This window comes from Dermacentor silvarum, chromosome 4, assembly GCF_013339745.2.
Source record: "Dermacentor silvarum isolate Dsil-2018 chromosome 4, BIME_Dsil_1.4, whole genome shotgun sequence".
Taxonomy (NCBI): domain Eukaryota; kingdom Metazoa; phylum Arthropoda; class Arachnida; order Ixodida; family Ixodidae; genus Dermacentor; species Dermacentor silvarum.
Genome location: NC_051157.2, coordinates 127,411,554 through 127,433,555, shown reverse-complemented (window position 1 = coordinate 127,433,555; position 22,002 = coordinate 127,411,554). Strand labels below are relative to the sequence as shown.

General features: G+C 45.2%; 1 long non-coding RNA gene across 1 annotated transcript; it reads left to right on the top strand.

The window, feature by feature from the left end:
• Positions 1–1,981: 1,981 nt before the first annotated feature.
• Positions 1,982–12,070, top strand: LOC125944783 (uncharacterized). Its single transcript, XR_007466493.1, has 3 exons — positions 1,982–2,075; positions 9,403–9,438; positions 11,963–12,070. It is a non-coding gene; the product is annotated as an uncharacterized LOC125944783 (long non-coding RNA).
• The last annotated feature ends 9,932 nt before the right edge of the window (positions 12,071–22,002 follow it).

Genomic DNA, 22,002 nt, shown 5'->3' with positions numbered 1-22,002 from the left:
CGCAACCATTAATAATGCACTTTATTAGAAGGCATGGCGCCTCCAAGAACGCGACTAGACGCGACGACAGTCAACGCGCGCACTCTACTCTCGCGTACCCTTCTCACACTAGGCTTGGCCGGCTTGGCTTCAGGGCAGGCTGTGTGCTGAGGCTAGTAGGTGGCGCTACTAGTCGGACCGCTTACAAAAGCTATGTTAAAGCTATGTTAAAGCTATGTTAACTCTATGTTAACGCTATGTTAACGCTATGTTAACGCTATGTTAACGCTATGGTAAAGCTGTGTTAAAGCTATGTTAAAGCTGGTTAAAGCTATTAAAGAATCCGAGGTGTTGGAGGTTAGCCTGGAGCACTCGACTACAACGTCTTTGTACAGGTTGCATGTGTATGGCTTTCGGACGCGTCGAAAGTCATAATTAATTTTCGAGACTGACACAGTGACGCACGCGAGGCTGGTGCGTTCTGCTGCCGTAGGCGACCTGCTCGTATGACTTCTGCGCAAGTGCGGCCACTTGTAGATCCTTTTATCTGCGCTGTGGCAGCAGTGCATCCATGACCCCATAAAGCTACTGGTCATGCATTTTTGACCGTCAAGTTAGTCAAGGAAAAAGAAATAATTTGTCCTCTAATATAATATAGGTAGATGTACTTGATGCGCTCAACTATAACGAAAGTTACCCCCCATGCGTCGAGCTCATGTGTGGAGCTTTCTAGTTGTACTTCGCAGTAAAACTGACTTATCAAAAATTCTTACGCTGCAACAAAACTGGTGCCAGCACGAGAGTTCTAAAGAGTTATAGGGTAGTTTTGTTGTTGCAGAGCACCTGACCGGAAATATTTGGGAAACTCTGTTAAAACAGAAAGGGTCGCAGCACGACTTCAGCATTCAGCGGCACATGAATGCCCACGTCGCAATTTGCTCGACCTATAGTTTTGGACGCAAGCGCGCTGTCCTGGCTCAAAAAAAACTTCTTGTTGGGCGAGTTGGTTCTTACTGCGAGGAAAAAAATATACTGTGCAAAATACAACACAAGGACGATGTAAGGAAAAAAGAACAAGCGCTACTTTCAACTACATCGAGCTGGCTGGCGGCTAGTTCTATAGCGGCCCGGGTGTCCGGCACGGGCACGGGGACGAGCTTCAAAGAGGAGACTTACATTTATTTGACCATACGCATATTACGTCCCGCGACCTATAACTCTTGGAGCAATTTCACATTAAAATTGATTTACTTACAAGCCATTGACCGAGAGACAAAACTACTTGTATCGTTTCTGACCGATGTCTCTCGTCAGTTTGTGCGACAGCACGGTGACCACTGCCTCTTAAAACGCGAAGAAACATAACGAAAAAATTCTAACCGTGTACTTAATGCACGGTACACCGGCGTTGTTGCATTTCGCCCCAATCGAAATACGGCCGTCAGGGCCTGCATTTGATCCCGCGACCTCATGCTTAGCAGCGCAACCCCAAAGCAACTAAGGAACCATGGCGAGTCACCTAACCTGAGGAGCACTACAAATTTGGCAGACAGAAAAAAAAACGTATTTACTGCTCTGTCAGAGTTCACAAGCCACATCAAAGGTGCTTCACAAAAGTGCTATTCGTGGCACCACTCCATCGCAGAAAGAATTAGGATTAGAAGCTGGGTTTAGGGTGTGGTATGCGGTGCCAGCGGGAGTTAAACCTGCCACCTTATTCAGTGCTATATCCTCAACTCTGCCGCAAGATGCAGTCGCCTCACTCGAATGAGACGCCTTTTTTTTTTTCGCTTTAAAAACCGGGAGGCACTCTACGAGTTCCGGCCTGACAGGCATAGTGGACTGCGTTTCGGCGGCTTGAGCCAGCAACTGAAGAAGTGCACTTCGAAGTACAGTTTTAACTGGGCTCCCTCACTTGAACGAGCACGACTGTGCATTACGTACGTAGCCTGTCAGTGTCAAACGCGGCTTATGCAGTGACGGGGCCCTCTCTCTGCGCAGGAAAAGGTGGCCTCATATTGGATATCTGGCTTGGAGCCGAGTGTGTCGGCAACATTTGCGCCGATGTGGGGATGATCCTACTTCTTTGGAGGGAGGTAGGAATTACTTGAACCTTATTTGTTCACTTGCAGTTGAAAACCGCATTCTCGGCGAAAGTTACATTATCATCAATTTCACATGGTGAAGGGTGCATTTAGTAGATCAATATAGTTCCCAGCTCCCTTCCACAGCGGCATCTCATTTACATGAGCTGGATAATGAATTATGAAACAGCTGCTCGGCATTCTTGGCATTCACATGAACTACGCATTTGAGTATCTGAAGGTACCCATACCTTTTTACGTGAGACGTTTGCGGAATATTGTCCTTATGCCAGCTCGTACAACAGCTATTGGATGATGGTGATACGATTCCTTGCTTAATGGAACAAGACATTGTTTCGACTAGTTGGTTCATTCTTCAAGTATAGACTGGGCAGCGTGAAAAGCATGGACGAAGAAAGGACACCCAAACAGGGCTTTGTGCCCCTGTTGTTTATGTGTCTCGCCTTCATCGCGTTTTATCGCGCTGCCCTGTCTGTACATAGAAGATATTTTAACCAGGCAAGCAACACACTTCGAAACGACCTTAATAAAAAAAAAGAAATACTTACCGAGAAAAGGGCGGCATGTCACCCGGTGAAGTCTACTAGACGCCCGACTTTCGGAATATGGCTTTTAGCATTGACTTGCTTCGATCGCATGTGTTTCAACTGAAAATATCTGCATAGAAAATTGCGAACTCGTGGTGGTGGACTCGGGCCGAACAGGGCGACCAATTACACCTAGTGCCATGAAGCCTCAGCTTCCTGTCTGTCTGATCGCAAGATACATGAGCAGAGATTCACAACTACAGCTTAATTATCGTAAAGGCGCTTTGTGAACGCGGTAAAAAAAAAAAAGCCGGCAGATCCCACACCCTGTGGGAATCAATGTTATGCGAAGCAGTGTGCGGGGAGCCTACCAAGTTAACGAAACGAGCATAAGCACCAAGACGTAGGCGGCTTTTTCATGACCTACATGACACGCATGTCATGACAGTCATGTCATGAGTCCTCAGGAGTCCCTTTGGCTACCCCGAAGAGACCTTAAGGCGAAAGCCTTAGTCATGGTCATGACTATGACTTCTACCAAAACCCTTTAGTGTTTCCTTCACTTAGTGCCCACGTCCGAACCCATTTCAGTGGCTTTTGAGTGTTAATCTTTTTTCGCTGAGTCGTCATTTTTTTTGAGTCATGCTCATGAATATGACTTCTACCAGCACCCTTTAGTGCTTCCTTCACGTGGTGCCCACGTCCGAACCCAAGCCAGTGGTTTTTGAGAGTTAATATTTTTTTTTTCGATGAGTCATTGTAATTTTTGCTGAGTCATGCTCATGACTATGACTTCTACCACCATCCTTTAGTGTTTCCTTCACTTAGTGCCCACGTCCGAACCGATTTGAGTGGTTTTTGAGTATTTATTTTTTTCCGCTGAGTCATGCTCATGATTATAACTTCTTCCATCATGCTTTAGTGTTTCCTTCCCTTAGTACCCACGTCCGAACCCATTTCAGTGGTTTTTGAGTGTTAATCTTTTTCCCTGGGTCATTGTCATGAACTACATGACACGCATGACATGACATTTATGTCATGACCTGTCACTTATGTTCGTCATATACTCCTGTCAAACTATGCCAATTTGGTACCTACCAAGTTAACGAAACGACTCTGACAGCACCAAGACGAAGACGACTGTTTCATGACCTACATGACACGCATGTCATGACATTCATGTCATGACATATCATTTATGTTCGTCATAGTATGCCAATTTTGGTACATACCAAGTTAACGAAACGACCATGAGAGCACAAAAACGTAGGTGGCTAGATAGATAGATAGATAGATAGATAGATAGATAGATAGATAGATAGATAGATAGATAGATAGATATATAGATAGATACTGTCAAAGTAGCAAATGTTCGCCAAGAAATGCTTCGCATTTAAATATTCATTGATGACTACGATACTCCCTAATGCAAAAAATAGAGCGCAGCTCTATACGTGTTTTCATTTCGCGATCTATTGACTGGCGCGTACTATCGGTCTCGTGCGGCATGTTGCAAACGGAGCGAGAGGGGCGAAATGCAAAAACGCCCGTGTGCTTGCGTTGTAGTGCACGTTAAAGAACCCCAGGTGGTCAAAATTAATCGGGAGATCTCCACTACGACATGCCTCATAATCACAACTGGTTTTGGCACCTAAAACCCCAGAAAGAAGAAGAAGCAAATGGCGCGAAGTGTGGTAAGACTGCCTAACTAATCGGGAGATCGCGAGAGGCAGGGTGTGGGTGACACGTGGGCGCGATTCACAGCAGCGGACCGCAGAAAACATCCGCTCATGCAGCGCTTTGTTTTCTTGCAGACGACGCGCGCTACCCTGGCGCCATGTCGTAGCCATCGTCGCCGGAAAGCCCGTCTTGCTCGGCACTACGCTTTTCTTCTCATGCTTTCGCCATACCCTCCTCCTCCGCCTTTCTCCTCGCACTCTCTTCGCTATCGCTGTATTTCATCTCCCTCTGCGCTCCGCGCTCGCTTTTATCATTCGCTGTGCTGGTTCGCTCGTTTACTAGGAACTACGCTGAACCTCGCCGCTTGAACGGGCGCCTAAGAGCTGCGCTGTAAAATGTTGGCGATCTGCAGAAGAAGCTTCTGCGAACATGTTAATCAAATATCATTGGACTGCATGCAACAGAGAACTTACAATATGATGTCAAAGATTGGGGAACATTGCTTACTCTAGCCTTTGCAATGTCATCATCGCAGGCAGTGAAGGCCTAGCTAGCTATTGGCTGATTTCGTGATCGCGAGAACATTCTCTATATTACTCTTAATGCTAAGTTTGAGGTAAGTAAAAGGAAAGTATATATGTCTGCGATAACAAAAAAAATGCGAAAGAAGCAGTTCATCTTTGAACGGCCAGTCAACACACGACAGGTGCGCGTAGCTGCGTGGTCTCCACGATTGCAGTGGCGTTCTGCGTAGAGTAGATGCCGTGACCGCCACGGGATGCCAGCGACGAGCATTCTCGCCTTGAAGCCATGTCGCAACGGTGAGACGCTCAACTTTTGGGTGGAGCCTTGTCCCCTTAGCACCTCCCTTGTTTAGCTTGCAGCGCGATGGTGGCGACAGAAGGACAGAGAAAACCACTCATTGGTGCGATAACTACGTCTAACTGCACTTATACTTGAAAATTTTCAAACAATTTTGGAGCAGGAGATACTTGAGGCGACGTCCTTCACTAGTGAGGCCGTTCTACGATTAGTTAGAAATGTGTTTCAGGGGCCCAGCGAGGCACCTTAATTTTTTTAACACACTAAGTGTTATATTTTCGAGAAAGCACTACCTAAGGAAAGCGAAACCTAGTATCATTTAATAGCGATAATAGTACTCTACAGAGCAAATTTCCGAGCATTTCTTGCGCCGTAATTTATCACAATGTTGAGAATGAAATTGGATGACTCTGAAGTGGTGAGAAATACGTGATTTTCTTTCACAGCGCTATCTCGCAGTTAGTTTAGTTAGTGGACTAGGCTATAGCTGCCTTCTATATTTACTAAAGCAGATAAAGGGATTCATTTTCACATCCAGCAAGTGACCCCGCCCTCGCGCTTTCTTGTCTAATGTCTGTGACGTAGATCTGCACTATGTGCTTCCAGATGCCGCCCTGGCATTCTCCTTTAGCCGACAAGCGATGGTGAACATATATTTCATTGTAGAGTTTATATTGGCGAGTGCAAAGTGTATATTTTTCGAACAATGTCATAGCACTGTAGTCTATCAGCGCACATATTTGGGCACTATCCGCCTTCTTTGCTAACACTTTTTTTCTACAGCGTAAAAAATGTGTAATCCTTTTTGTCACTTTCATATTTATCCTACTGCAGTCAAAATTTTAAGGCCTATTGTACTGTAACGACATAATCCCTCAATCATGTCTTCGTCACCCCCGTTATCCGCTCTTTTTTTTTTGCGAGGCTGCGATACCACTTATTATAATTTATTAACAATATGTCCCGTCTAGTAACACCTGCTGGTTATGTCGGTAGAAACCAAATAAGCACTTTGGAACTAAGTAACAGCCAGCTGTTCGAAGCGAGAGGGAGAGAGAGTATGGTCTATTTGAAAGGTTTAGGGGATCAGTCTGAGCTCGGTGCTCTGCGAAAAAAAAGGCAGATCCCACGCCCTGTGGGAATCGATATTATGCGAAGCAGTGTGCGGGGAGCCTACCAAGTCAACGAAAGCACCATGAGAGCACCTAGGCGCAGGCGGCTCTTTCATGACCTACATGACACGCATGTCATGACATTCATGTAATGAGTCCGCAGGAGTCCCTTTAGGTACACCTAAGAGACCTTAAGGCGACAGCCTAAGTCATGCTCATGACTATGACTTCCGACCATCAACCTTTAGCCTTCTTCCTTCAGTTAGTGCCATATCCGAACCCATTCCATTGGTTTTTGAGTGTTAATCTTTTTTCACTGAGTCATTTTCACTTTTTCTGAGTCATGCTCATGACTATGACTTCTACCACAATCCTTTAGTGTTTCCTTCACTTAGTGCCCATGTCCGACACCGCTCCATTGGTATTTGAGTGTTAATCTTTTTTCACTGAGTCATTGTCATTTTTGCTGAGTCATGCCCATGATTATGACCTCTACCATCATTCTTTAGTGTTTCCTTCACTTAGTATCCACGTCCGAACCCATTCCAATGGTTTTTGAGCGTTAATCTTTTTTCGGTCAGTCACTGACGTTTTTCCTCAGTCATGGTCTTGACTATAACTTCTTCCACCGTCCTTTAGTGTTTCCTTAGTTACACACGTCAGAACCCATCGCAGTGGCTTTTCAGTATGAATATATTTTCGCCTAGTCATTGACGTTTTTGGTAGTTGTCTGCAGTCATTCAGTGTGATCTATTCATGTTTTTTGTGCGCGCTCACACCACCGTTTAGTAATAGTCGGGCCTACATTTTCCAACGCACGCTACACATGCAATGCTGACCGGATCGGCAGTGCAAGTGCTACAGGTGTGTCCCTTCGCACGCAGCTGCCCACGGCAGCGCTTTTCTCAATCAACACCCCAGTTTCACCACACTCCTTCTCGTGGTCATCGAGTCTCTCGTCATGTCGGTCTACTTATCGCCGTAGCCCACCTGCCTTACTTAATTCAGCTCATTGTTTACTACAACTTCATATTGCTACCAAAGCCGCTAACCTTACTTCGTATGCCATTGCTTGTGTGCTATCGCATTTCATTGCTTCGCCGTCGGGCGAAAACTGTGACATTTTTTCACTGAGTCACTGACATTTTTGCTCAATCATGGTTTTGACTATAACTTCTACCATCGTCCTACCATGTCAAAGTAGCAAATGTTCGCCAAGAAATGCCTCGCATTAAAATAATTCAGTACCCTTCCACTGCTGTGAAGATGGAAGCTGTGACTATGGTGGGTCTGCTATGGCGAATATTCCTATAGTTAATTTATATGTTATCATTATTGACTATATTGAGCGTCTTCGGCATGTTCTGCAAGGAGCCAGTACACTGGCGTCTTGTTTTCGCCGGGCGCGATGGCCAAGTAGTGCGTTTGCTGCGCCAAGTAAGCCCCAATGTCACGCGCTAGCATACGAGCCACAGCGTTCATAGCCGCGGCACACTGCACGGCATTGTCATGATCCTGACGTCAGGATCCTGGAAGATGTGGTTAAGCGAGCGTCCGTCCCATAGCGAGTCCAAAGGACAACTGCTGATAATAGCGCTAGCACGATCTCTACGTCACGAGGCAAAGGGGCACAACGATTGGTGGGACGTGCCGCCACCGAGTACTATCGCGACACTTGTGAAATAGGGATCGGCAAGGGCGAGGGGTATAAGAATGGGCTATCCATCGTGCGTTTTGACACCTGTGCTAAGGTACAACTGGCGGAAAAGTGCCAGGCACATATAGCCAAACTACCACGCACATGGACACAAAGCAAATGCTGATGATTATAGTTTTTTTCTACAGGCGGACACGATCCTGGCGAACTTAGCCCTTAACAGCTTCTCTGTAAAAATTAAGCGTTTTTACGTGCCAAATCCACGATCTGATTATGAGGCGCGCCATAATGGGGAACTCCGGAATAATTTGGCGAACTTTGCGTTCTTTAACGTGCACCTAAATCTCAGTACACGGATGTTTCCGCCTTTCGCCCCCATCGAAATGCGGCCGCCGTGGCCTGAATTTGATCCCGCGACCTCGTGCTTAGCAGCCCAACATCATAGCCACTAAGTAACCACGACGGTTTCGGCGCTCTACGAAGCAAACTTATTTCAAAGTGAGCCGGCAAAATTCAATTATTTTGTTTCTGCCATTCATGTTTGCATTCTGAATATAGTTTGAAATATTGACGACGGTGGGCTGCTCGAAGAGCCCACCAGACGCAAATTCAAGCCACGGGAAGGACCTTGAAAGGCTGCCGTATCTATCTCGGCTGTTCCTCCAGAGTGTGTCACATATCGTGTGGCAAATTTCAGTTCCTAGCGGTACCATCAAGCGATGTCTTTGATAATAGCATGGTTTGTGTATAGGAATCCATCTGTAACGCTCGGCAGTTCCTTACGAGCTTTATTCATACAAAAGCAGGGATAAAACGAGGATGAATTAAATGTAGCAACGGTGCACACATACAAGAGGTGACACTTCCTGCTTGGACCATCAGCCGTGTCCTCATCCTAATATGGGGATTGAGATTGACACGCTTAAACGAGCACCAGCTAATTTAGTCTTGTAATTCAACCTCGTTTTTTGAAGTCCTTCCGATTCCTGTATATGACACGTGACTTCGGGAAGCCGTAGCATATTTTTCACGGAACCAGCGTGTGATCCTGCCTGTGGAGCTCCGGGAAGGGGAGCTTAATTGCGAAAGCCCCACATGGGGGGCGGGGGGGGGGGGGAGAGGAGAGAGAGATGGCCAAGCTCCCAATGACCAGTTGGTTGTTTGGGCTGTGGTTAATTGAGCGTGTTCGGTTTGGTGTTTATGTTATGGGACTCAATTCAATGGCTTCCCAAGGAGAGTGGTTTGAGTTTACCTTAGAATATGTTGATAAACAGGTAAGCCTACGAACCCGGGTTTATGTGCATTGAGCGGTGAGTGAAGTCGTCGGTGATGGCTAATTGTTTGCGAATCACTGCTGCCGAATATGCGAATGCCAGTTGACGCCTCAGTCGGGGGTCGGTATGTGTAGTAGTATAAATTTGGGTGAGTTCGCTTGTATGACTAAAATTACGATGTGGCATTTTGAAGCTCTACTGCCGGAGCAGCTACGATACATGGTGATTTTGCTTTTCAACTTCCAGGGGGCAGCTGCATCACCACCTCATGCACGACACCCCGTGAGTATTTATACCGAATTCTGGCAGGTATCAAGTTATTGCTATCGCACAGGAAGTGTTTTCTGTACGCGTAACTATGAACGATGTCGCCAATTCTCATGGGCTGTCCGGTAACACGCATTTATAATCTTCGTCGCATTATAATTAACCCGAGCAATGAATATTCGCAATATTATGATTTATCAGTTTAAATCTTCATAGAAGGAAACACTTATGAAACAATACAAGTGACTGCACCCATGCCTAAAATTTGTTAACTCCACAATACACACGAATACTGTATTTATATAGAATTTCTTTGAATTGTACGAAATGGACAACTGAACTCAGTACAAATTACACATATTACACTGCTTTTTAGCTAGAAAGCTTCTCCTTATCGTCTGCTACGAAGGTTCTTCTGACCAGACGAGATTAGATGAATACAGCGACAGAGTACCGATTAAACATCACATTTGAGCGGCAGGGTGGGACCTAGTATTTACATCCCAATGCACAGCTAACACTTTTTTGGCACTCCAGCTTCAGTTACGCAGTGAATAGCTGAATTAAATTTATTCTCTTGCCTCCATAGCGAAAAGAAGGAGAAGCTGAAGGAATTACAGTCAGACCAGAGCTTCTGCTTCTATAAGTGTCAAATCCTAGTCACCTGCTACAAGGACCCGCCATTGTAGAGGAAAGAAATTAGCTTCGCTACGAGTAGACGACGGCATGACCTTCCGTGCTTATAATTTTATCTAACTTTTGGCGACCACAAAAACACAGAAGCATCGCACAATGTGTAACTTCTCGAAGTCATAGATTGCAGTTGCGCTTCCTAGTTGTAACAAGACGCAAAGAAACATAATCCCACACACAGGATTGCGATGTACTGTGCGCTTTGTACATGCGTCATCAACCCTTCTATAGCGTTGAGGGACCATAAGATAACTTTACTTAATCTGCACGAAACCAGGAAGAAGCGCTATTTGTGAATGAACACTCGCGTTTCACAGTCTTTTGTTTTTGTTCTTAGTTAGATTTCTTCCTTTGCTTAGACGTGTGCCCTCTGTTTCCTCTTCTGTGTTCGAATAAAACAGGGGTTAGCTAGCGCATCATGCATCTTGTGTATGATTGTTTATTATTACAACAAAGCAATGCTGCCTAGTCCTAGGAACACACAGTTAACCTTCCCAAACCTTTAAAGTTTTGGTTGAGGGGTTTAGTTTTTTTAAGAGTTGAAGGTGACTCAAGGACTATGAACGTGCATGTTTGACAAATGCCCCCCCCCCCCCCCCCGCCCCTGTAGAGCTGATACAACGGTGATTGTGGTGACACTGCATACGAGCGCGACGCGTATGCGTGTCGAAATAAACAGTCGACGAGCTGCGTTCTAGGTGACGAAAGGAAAAAAAAACCCTGTTTATTGTGCTGGCCGATAATATACACTCTGGGAGACGTTACGTGGCAAAAGTAGCTTGGCGCACGCAGTTGTCGCCCAGCTATCTGTCGTGACGTCACACGCCGAACACAGGCAGGCGATAACAGCACAGTTATCACATACTTATAATTATCATTCTATTTTACTGTAGGAGGCACTGAAAAAAGAAACAACAGTTTAAACATAATATTAGCTAGAGTTTACCTTAATCATAAACCGTCGCGCTCAAGTGAGCAATGCCATTCTGCAGGACACAGAAGCCGTAGATAGAGCTTAGAAAGGTTTGTCATGTGGCAGAAGCAGTAGTTTGTAGAGATCTATTTGAATACATTTTATAAAAACATGCATTCGCGGTTACTGGGGTGCCAGAATGGCGTCAATGTAAATTGAAAATTTATTACTTAAGAATTCTTCTATACGTGCAAAAAAAATTCAACACGTGCCATTTACACGCACCAATCACGTGAACGTGGACACCGTTTACTACAAGGATACAAAGTCGGCATAAATTCATTCCCTGATCTATAATAATTAAGCCAATATAAATAAACAAGACAACACTAATCAAAGAATGGTACACTAAGTAGAAAAATACACATGTCATACAACATATCAGCTTTTCTGCCTATGGAAAAATGAGGTATGCAATTGTTGCGTGAGAAGTTGAAGTCATAATTATTTTTTAATGTGCGTGTTGAGCAAGTATAGATAACCAGTTTTTAAGTTACGCTAAACAGTTGGATATTTTGTTATAAGAAACCTTGCATTCTGAAAGTAGACAGAAACCTTGTGGTGGCGAATCATTCATGATTTTACGAACTTGATGATAGAACTGCGCTTTGTTTCAGGTCATATAGCTTGGTAAACTGGGCGACCCGGAGGACCTCATTCGTTACAAAGAGAGTTATACCCGCTTTCACGTATTTCGCAATATCGAATCTCCTAAAGAGCAGTTCGTTCTCACAGTGGGTGTTTCGGCAGCTTAAATTTGCGCACGCAAGCAAAGAGTGTTTTAAAATAGCGCACACTGACATCTTTTTTTTTACGTGCTGTGTTTTCGAAGAGACTGTTATACCTCTGACACGGCGCAAATTTCGAACACAGGTGCTTATGACGCGTGTGTTGTGCGCGTTTGTGATCTGGAACACCCTGGCGATGATGTGCTGCTGCTGCGGCAACCTGGCCGGCCTACGGTACCCGCCTAAATGGGTGAGAGAACAATTACCTTAGCGTGCTTACACTCAATTAGGCAAGCTGACCGCCTGCAGCGTCTTGGGGATGCTTCTCTGTCGCATTGTTTCAAACATTCACGGTAAGCTCAGAATACATATCCAAGTAGCAAATTTGCAAAAATTATCGCTTGGCCTCCTGTACGCTATAATAATGATCTAACTTCGATTACCCTTCCTTTGTCTTTTTCTTGTTGTTGTTGTTTTCTTTTTTTTTTATTTGCTAATAGGCTGCCATTGGGGGATACAGACGACCAGAGATGCGTCTCTCTCAAAAATTGCTATGCAAAATATGTGGCAAAGTTGTCAATGGATATATACTATATAGTGTTCAGGACTCCCAGGCACTTGAGTTTTGTTATGGTTGACGTAGATTGTTTTTTTTTTTAGCCTTTAGATTACGTATCTATGCGAGTCAATGCTTGCGATGTCTGCTCTTGTGCTTGTTTATTTTTAGCGCTGCATCCTTTACCTCGAATACACTATCGGACAGTGGCGGCGGCAAGCGGTCGCTGGCGTACGTCGAAAGTGCGGTCCTCGTCCAACAGCATGCTGCCTAAGGGTTAAAGTTTATTTATTATGGGTTAAATTTTAATTAAGGGTTAAACAAGTAGTGACCAGAAGTTAATGAGCACACGCTTGGAAGTGGCAAATGAGTGGCGATGATTTTCTGGCGATTAAGTACCAGCTCGTTTTGGGGACCAATTCTTACACAGCTCTCGTCCTGCAACTAGATAGGCTACAATGTCTTGCTACACCGCACGTCGAGTGATATCCAAATAATGCAGGAGTCACAGCCGCTTACACCCTAAACACGTGTCAGAAAACGTACGCGTTAATAGGCCGGACCAATTTTGATGCTCGCGCTTGAACAGCTAGTTTCTATTTCTATGCATCAGCATGCAATATACCGTGATAATTTTTCTTATGTTCACTTGAACAGGGCATTCAAATTCGGCTTGTGATTACATACTTTCTCAGGTACTTTAAACCAACATATTCTGGGATTAACCTTGCCTAATGATTCCCTGTTCCCAGTACACACAGCGGGACGTCGAACAGCTCACAGTGCAAGAGAAGGTAAGCGGGAAAAAAATAACTCGACAAATGTTCATCTGGGAGTTGTAGCTTTGATTTTAGCGTTGTTCCAATCTTAAACGATCGTCCGTCAAAATCACTTTTCTTGACCTCCCCTTTTTTTTTTTGTCTCGCAGATGAAGCTTGTGATCTTCTGGGCACCCGTGATCATCGGTCTTGCATTCGCAAAGGTAAGCTAGAACGATGATTGCCCCGTTTTTACCTAATATAATGGCTCTCTTTTTTATAAGGTGTTTCATCACAGATATATACATAAAAATGTCAGCGGTTTCGCCTAAGGTGCGAAGCATTGACAAGAATAACCAACGGGAATCCGGGTAACCACTGTTTGTGATCCATCCTCGGATTTTAGTTCGTTTTGCCTGTGTAGCGTTCTGGTGACGCACTCCAATGTTTTTCTTTTTCGTTTATCTACCACCTCGTCTGACGCAAGTTCTGTTGCCTAAAATATACAATAATTGTTCATAATTTGCATGCCAAAACCTCGATCTGTTACTGAAGTAACGTCATAGTGTTCAAGTTCATTTATATTAATTACAGTTCTTTAGCGTGCTCACACTGCACTCTACAAGAACGCTCTTGCATTTCGCCTCGACCGGACTGCGCCCGGCACAGCCGGGATCGAACCATCGACCTCGATCTCAGCAGCAGCCGTGGTAGCTAAGCAGCCTCTGAGCTACCACGGCTGGTTTAGTTATATAATATACACAAAAAAGCCCGGTATATGTGGCCTTTGCTACTCAGGAGGCGTGTCTCGGTGGCTTTAACAATCCCCTCGGAAGCATATACGTTTTTTTTTTTCAATCTATGCGTCCGCATTAGAAGATCGACTATGGGCCGTTCAGCGAGCTGAGGAAGCCGCCCGAGCCCAAGGGCTCGCGGCCGAAGCCTAGGCCGCGGCTAAGGCCCGCCCCAAATTAACTTCGCAGGACCCTCAATAAAGTTGTTCAATCCAAAATATGCGAGCGTGATGATCTGCCTTTCACCCCACCAGCATCGCGTCACCCTAAAAAAGTTGCTACGCTTCGGTTACGCAATTATATTACGGGTTTTATGTGCCAAAACCATCATCTGATTATGAGGCACGCCGTAGTGGGGGACTCCGGATTGATTTAGACTACCGGGGGTTCTTTAACGTGCACCTAAATCTAAGTACACGGGTGTTTTCTGCATTTCGCGCCCATCGAAATGCGGCCGCCGTGGCCAGGATTCGATCCCGGGACCTCGTCCTCAGCAGCCCAACACCATAACCACTGAGCAACCACGGCGGGTGTGTCGGTTACGTAATTGTCGTTTTAAAATAAAGGACGCGCTGTGTATTTCTGCAACAGTACCTGGGAGATGATTTAGAATTGTGGGGTTTAATGTCCCAAAAACTGGGAACCAGTTATCAGCGACGTTTTGGACTTCGCATTAACTTAGACTTCTCGTGGTTTTTCAAGTTGTACCCAATGGACGGCACACAACAGTTTTAAGTGACTGTGCTGCACTCACAATCAGTTAAAATGCCGGTGCGAAAAAAAAATGCTAAGAAACATTCTTAAATGTAAGTTATTGTGGCTCCTGACTTGCTGAGTATGGTAAGCACTCTTAAAGTAGCCTTAACAATGCAATACAAGAGTAGTTCGCGAGCGATTGAAAAGCTTCATAAAAATTAACGAGCCTCTAGCGTAAGACTGAATGTTCTGTACATGTTCTGCCGATTTAAAAGCTCTTGTAATTTGGCCTTAACCTAGAATTTAGGTTTATCGAAGCTTCTGTTGGTAAAAGTTCATAAGCTAGTGGGCTTATTTTTCGCAAATATCAGTGCGCGTTTTCTATAGTGCATTGTCAAAGTCGCCAAATATAATTTTTAATAACGTATCTGACGCTCCATTTGCTGCACCTATACTGATGACATATGGTGAGATGATTGTTAATTTTTATGTAATTTCATGAATTGGCCAATGGCAGGTAGTGTAATTCTTGTCCTTGACTTGGACTGTCCCCTAAGGCGGGCATTACTAGAAGGAGAAATTGAAACACGTGTTTAATTAACTGAAATTTACTAAAAACTTTCTTGATTATTCACTTCATGGCACATATTGTCCTTTACGAATTGTAGCCGGTGAGTTTTCAACACGTATCCACTTGAAATTAATTTCCAAGAGGACACCAGTTTCGGGATATTGTTTCCGAAAGTGCGGGACGAAATACATGGGCGTTCCAGTATACTGTTGTGCTTGAATGCATAACAGAACCTTCTTTTAAAAATGTAAGCGGAAAAACTGCGTATTTACGGCCAGGTTGATGGCGCATAGCTCCAAACTGGTGTCATTCTGGAAATTCATTCCAAGTGAATACACTTTGCAAGCTCACCGGCTGCAGTTCGAAAATTGCAATACGTACCGTAAAGTAACTAAATAAGAAGTTAATTAGAAGATTTTGTTAATTAGTTGAAAATGTCTTTCGATTTCTCTTGCAAGTTTTGTCCGCCTCTATGAATCACCCAGCTCAAATGACAGAATTATGTTATATGCAACAGGCATTTTAACGCAATAGCGTTGAGGGCCCCACGTCACAGAAAATCCGGCGCCGGCGTCCGTGGCGGAGAAAACCATCCCAAACCACCCCGACCACACAGGCCCTCCGCGTGGCGCAGAGGCGTTAGTGAAGGAAGGAAGGAAAACATTTATTAGGTCCTGCAAGTTGTGAGTTGCCTCACAAAGTGGGCTGCTCCCACGTTGGGACCGGCAGCCTTTTGGCCACGTCGTGGGGATGCTAGATGGTCCATAGTTGCTCGGTCAGGTCCGGGCTGCGAATCGCGGCCTTTCGCCTGTCCCGATCCTTGGCTAAATTTTCGTTGGTTCGGGTGCATTCGGGGAGGAGGGGGGGGGGGGGCTTAAACAATAAATGTTTTCGTTGGTCCGGTTCTAGATTTTTGAGGATCTTATTGGTAATACCATCCGGGCCCGAGGCTGATTTGCTGTTGAGCTCTTGTAGTGCGGTTCGCACCTCTTCGACCTCGAACTCTTGGTCTAGTATTGGATTTTTTCTTCCAATGTAGCCAGGATATTTGTTTATGTTGCCAGTGTTAGCTAACGATAAGTATTTGTTCACCAGTTTGTTGATAAGGTCCTTTTCCTTGATGTTTTGTACTGCCTCATGTATGACTTTGTCTAGAACATGGCGTTGGCTAGATTTGTTGTTGCCATTGTCTAAGAGGTGCTTGAGTACATTCCATGTACCACTTCCTCTCATTTGCCTGTCTATAGTGTTGCATACCTCATCCCATTGTTGTGTTGATAGTTGGGCACAGTAATCTTTTATCTGTTTGTTTAGTTCCGAGATCCGCTTCCTCAGCCTGCGATTTAGTATTTGTCCTTTCCATCTAGTCTTGAGCGATTGTTTGGCCTCGAGCATATGTGCTAAGTGGCTACCCATGCTCTTTATCGGTAGGTCCGTTTTTATCTTTCATGTAGCTGCTTTAATATATTCCCTGATTTGTTCCATCCATTGATCTAACGTTGGTGTGGGCTGACTTTTGAGTTCGTCCACTCTATATTCCCTAAATTTTACCCAATCTACATATGTGTGGACCCTGTCCTTTCGCAGTGGCACCGAGAATGTTATCTCTTTGATGTAGTGGTCACTTCCAAAGTCCTCAAGGAGATTGCTCCAGCAGTAGTTAGGGGTGTTTCTGACGAAGGTCTAGTCCGGTGTAGTGTCTCTACACGTGGAGGTGCCTGTCCTGGTTAGTGAACAAAATTGAATTTCTCAAAGTAAAATCCGTCAAAAAATCATAACGTACAACTTAACCACAACCTACAGACATACTAGCGTCTGATTGTAATTTGAATCTACGAGAAAACACAATTATGTTACGGGAAAACTCAAACACAAACCTCTTTTCCAGCATTTCTACTGTAACAACAGCGGCGCGCCCGGGTAGGTTACTTACGAAAGCCCCATCCAGATGGCGCTTGCCTCATAGGCAGCGTAAAATGGTAGCAGTGCGCCGAGGCGAAGGTGGAGGAAAAAAAGAAAACTGCGGTTGCCAGGAAGCCTGACAAGCATTCAGGGATCTTTGAATGCTATCGCGTTCCACTCTTAAAAGCGAAACATAAGTGTCCTCCAATTTTTTCTTTCAAGATTCCCTAAGTCTTCAAAGTGATCCCTCTGTATATCCATTTAAAGTAATATATAGTGCTCAGAATGCAAAAGCACCGATAAAGAAACCTATATGTAAAATGTGTCACATTGATCTGGAAGCACCTGTGATTGTAATGTTGGCGCAAATTTGAATAATGTGTGTATATTGCTTTAGTAAAACGAATTGGAAGATAGGCGGGTGTGTGTTCGCTCTCGGTGTGGCTGTGTCGTCATTTAGTGGGTCCACACGTTTTCGTTGCTTATCACAATGTTTTACGTCAGCCATATTTATCAAGTGCCTTTAAAGGTGTGCTTTACAGGTATGTTATGCGTTTAATGGTTGATTACATCGTATTTGACGCTCCCGCAGAGAGTCATCGCAGACAGTTCACATTCTCTACACTTGACAGAGCTCACCGAAGAGTTAAAAATTCGTAGTTCGTTCAGAAGCTGCGCGCTTTTATGACTATGAAGGTGCAAGAGACGTGATGAAAATAAATGTTTATTGGACAGCATGAACTGGCGTCGCAAGGGGATATATGACAGGATGACGAGCTGTAAATTAAAAAATGAGTAATTGTCTGACACATCAAGCAATCTTGAAAAAAAAAAGGTCGTACTAGCTACTACCTAGTGTCACGCGATTTGCTTACCTTGGTATAACTGCAGTTCGCAACGATAAAGTTAGTAACGAGTACTCACTAAAAAACATAGTCCCTATTACTGATGGGTCTCGGCTACTAATTCCGAACGTAGTTGGCACAAGTCCTATTCTATCATACATATATCGGACTCACTCTAGAGTGCGCCACAGCTGGTGCGATATACAGCACATTTGTGTCAGGTGGTGCTAACTGCCTTTGGAATTGGTAGCCGAGATCCACTATGTAACAGTGGCTACCTTGCTTGGTTAGTATTGTTACTAACTCTATCATTACCAACTGTATCAAGTCAATAAAACCATTAGAGCAGGCTTTCGCCACAAGGCTAGGTTACAAAGCTTTGCAACCTAACGCACCAGAGGAAAGGAAAATTTACGCCATTCAACTGTGCATTCAGTCCGCTCCCGCACACAGAAGACAGCGTCGGTACAGTGCCATCGGCATTGCACTCAGCGGACCGGCGAGCTTACGTCGAGCGTGCATTTCATTCATCGGCTAATCATACGAGCACCGGCAGAAAGTAAAATGACGCATGACGTCAGGCTACGTTATAGTAGGTACAACACATGAATATGTTTATAAGAATTGAATTCACAATGTTGTATTCTCGTTACAATGTTCTGACACACATTCCCTGGATATGTTTCCTTTCCTTACTTTTTTGTAGCAACATCTTCCTACTCCCCATCGCAGCCAGTGTCGTCAGTCATGGATTCACGCGTTAAAAAAAATGCGTGAACTGTGAATTTTTATTGCTTTCTCGTGCCGTTAGGGCGTGTTCGAGCTGCTAACTGCCTGGCTGTGTTATTTGTGATTGTCGTTTCTTCTCGTGGTTCTACCTTAATTACCATTATCTTAATTACGCGTGCAGAGCATACGACCAGTATACTCTGCACGCGCAATGAAAATAATGCGCAACAATATTCGTGAGGCGCCCACAGTCTGATATGAAAGGTCTCCTTTCAATAGAATTGCCGGCAACGCTAAAAAAAATCGGGTACTGTAGACGCTTCTAGAGACAAGCGACAACTTGATAACAGTGATAACCTGCGCTGCCAACATTTTTTTTATTAGTGCGTCGGTAAACTGGGTCAGCAGCGGCGTTTTATATGACACTTGAATATTTATCGCCTTCATGCTCGCCATGCAGCTGTATTACACGAGCCTGCTGTACCAGTTCTACAAAATCTACAAGATGACCAGCGGCAAGGCGTACGACGGGCAGGGCCTCGCGGAAATGGCGCGCAGCGGACGAGCGTCCAGGACACGAACACCCGCTGGACCCACAGCCGAAGGCACGACACCTGCCGGCCTGTCGCCGTTGCATCCGCACGGCGTAGCGCTTCCAGTCGCAGTCGCCGAAACCCCAGTTACAGCAGCCCACACACCGAGCGGCCATTCACAAGTGTCCTCCTCGATGACCACGGAAGGCGGGACGGCCGTACCTTCAGCGATAGCGAGCTACTCGGTGACGCCTCGCCCGCAGACGTCCGAGAGTTCCGCAGCAGTGACCCCTAGGCCGATCGTTCAAACACCCACGAAGCCACGGGTGGCAGCCGAACGAGATCTCGCCGTGGCGGTTGACGCCAAAGCAAAGTCTCGACCAACGCCCGCCGGTCGTTCGAAGAAGCAGCCCCAGACTGCAGACGGTCGCAATGCCGTCGGCAAAGCGGCAGCGACAAAGACCCCCGACGACCGCACGCGACCGTTCTCGCCAATCCGCTGAAACTTGCCCGGGCGTCGATGCCGCTGTTGCAGCGTCCACGGCAACCAGCGAAAGGCCGCACGCGGCACCGAAAACGTCGACAGACGTCACAGACGCCTCTACGACGGAGAAGCTTCATATAACGCCATAAACTCAATCTATACCTCATTTGCAAGAAATAGGAATGTTTTCACTTCCGCGTCGCTTGGTGTTCAAGCAACTACAAATGTCTTAGTGTCCAATAATTTTCGCTTAGCTTAGAAACAATTCTTTCTTTCTAATAACAAAAATTTCACGCAATACCCGCTTTGTGATGGCGGTGCGTCACCGCTGCTTGTAGTTTTATTCTGACGTGCCTATTGATGTGTGTGTGACGTAAATAATTCAAGCAGTGTGATTATGTACGGCGTGTGAGGACAGTTACCCACGCAGTTAATATTAGGCAGTGTACACCAACATATGTAACATAGACGGAGCACTGAAGTAACATTGCTAGAGGCGCATATGTAGAAAGCCAGCAAAGCAACACTAATTCAGTTATTCTGCCAGTGTGCATAATTTTTTTTGCAAAACGTACGCTACACACATTTCACCTTAGAAGCGGTTTTTGTCAAGATCGCCCGCGTACTTTTGTGGCATGGTTGCAAAGGAAATTGTCACCACTTAACATGGCGGAACGTGGCCTCCCTAAGGCTGCCTGCATGCTACAGGACGAAATGAGTAGCCGCTTCAATTCAATTCAATTCAAGTTTATTTGTCCTGAATTCTTACAGGATCGGGAGCAGAGGCTAAAGGCTATAAAGCCTGACATGAGGCCTCTGCTCCTAAATACAGTTTGGCACGCAGGCCGCTGAGCATCTCAATCTGTCGCAGATGTTTTCAGAAATGAAACAATAACACAACAAAATTTAGCATGGTCTTGTTACAATTTCAGAGAAAACATTAGAAAAGAACTTCATCACAAAAGCTTCATCTCAAAAGAAACTTCATCAATACACAATGTCAAATAAAGCATATGAAAAGAAACTACAACACATAACTCAAATTGATAGATAGGATGTAACAAATCAGGCACAAAAACTTTAATAAGCATACTCAATATCGTGGTTCATTAGGATCGACTTGATAATAGTATTCGAAGGTATGGAATTGAAACCTATGAGACCGTGTAAACGATTTAACATTGTGGGTATTTGATACTGAACGTGTTGGTTGCCATAATTTGTCCTTAATGCTTTTTAATCCTTAATGTTTCTCGTTCGGTTGCCCCCTTTACGGGTAGTGAATAGTGCTGTCGACTTTTGCCTTGCTTTATATTACATCGGGCGTAATCTCAGTGGTCTTCCCGATCAGCCTTGCATTACGGGTAGTGTTCTTAGAACAGCGCTGCTTTTCGAGAATACCGAGAGGCCAAGCAGTAGGCGCGCTCTTGGGGGCTAACACAAACACAGGCACTGCCGGTGGTGGCGGCATTCCCGTTGCGGTGTGGAAGACGCACAGTTTACGCCGCCGACGTATATATTAACGGGCAACGCCGCGCTCGAGTACGATTCTGCGGCATGTCCAGGGTTAGTGTCTCGCGGGGCGATTTATGCGTTCGCCTTGCACCAGGCCAACTGCACCGAGGCTCGAGCAAGAAGGACATTGGCATTCGTTTAAGTGATATGGTCGGTGTGTTCCAAAAACCGGACTGGAAATTGGGGGCGGGTATTGTTGATGATCACATCGGGCGTAGTACCGCCCCAATCTCAGTTCTTCGATGTATGCTACTTTGTCCTACAATAAACGAGATTGTTTCTCGACAGTGAGGGAAGAAACTTACCTGAGGGACTAATCAAGCCTATGGTCTGCAGGCAGCTCGCGATGTCACTGGAAGAAAATAGTGGCACCATGTGTCACCGCTGCGCCAAAGCGCGGCTACGATGTGATACATGATGATACAATACATGATACATCTGTTGCTGCTACGGCAATCATGGTGAAATGTTACAAGCAGGGACAAATGGCGCCACTGTTCTGTTGCAGCGATATCTAACATTTTTTCAGCAGTGACGTCGCAGACGACACGCACTTGCCGTTTACTTGGATTGGCGTTGCTTCAGAGAGCATACGTCAGCATATATGCTCCCCTAGCTCGCTCGTGCATCAAGGCTCTGACGAGGGTCGTATCGGTTTTACCCCTAGAAAAAGAAAAAAAAGAAAGAATGGTCTGAATCACTCGGTGAAAACTGGCATCAGGAAACATGAACGTCCCGGCCTAGTTCCAACTGCAACCGCCAGTTGACATGAGCGTGAGAAAAATAAATCTGAAAATCAAGT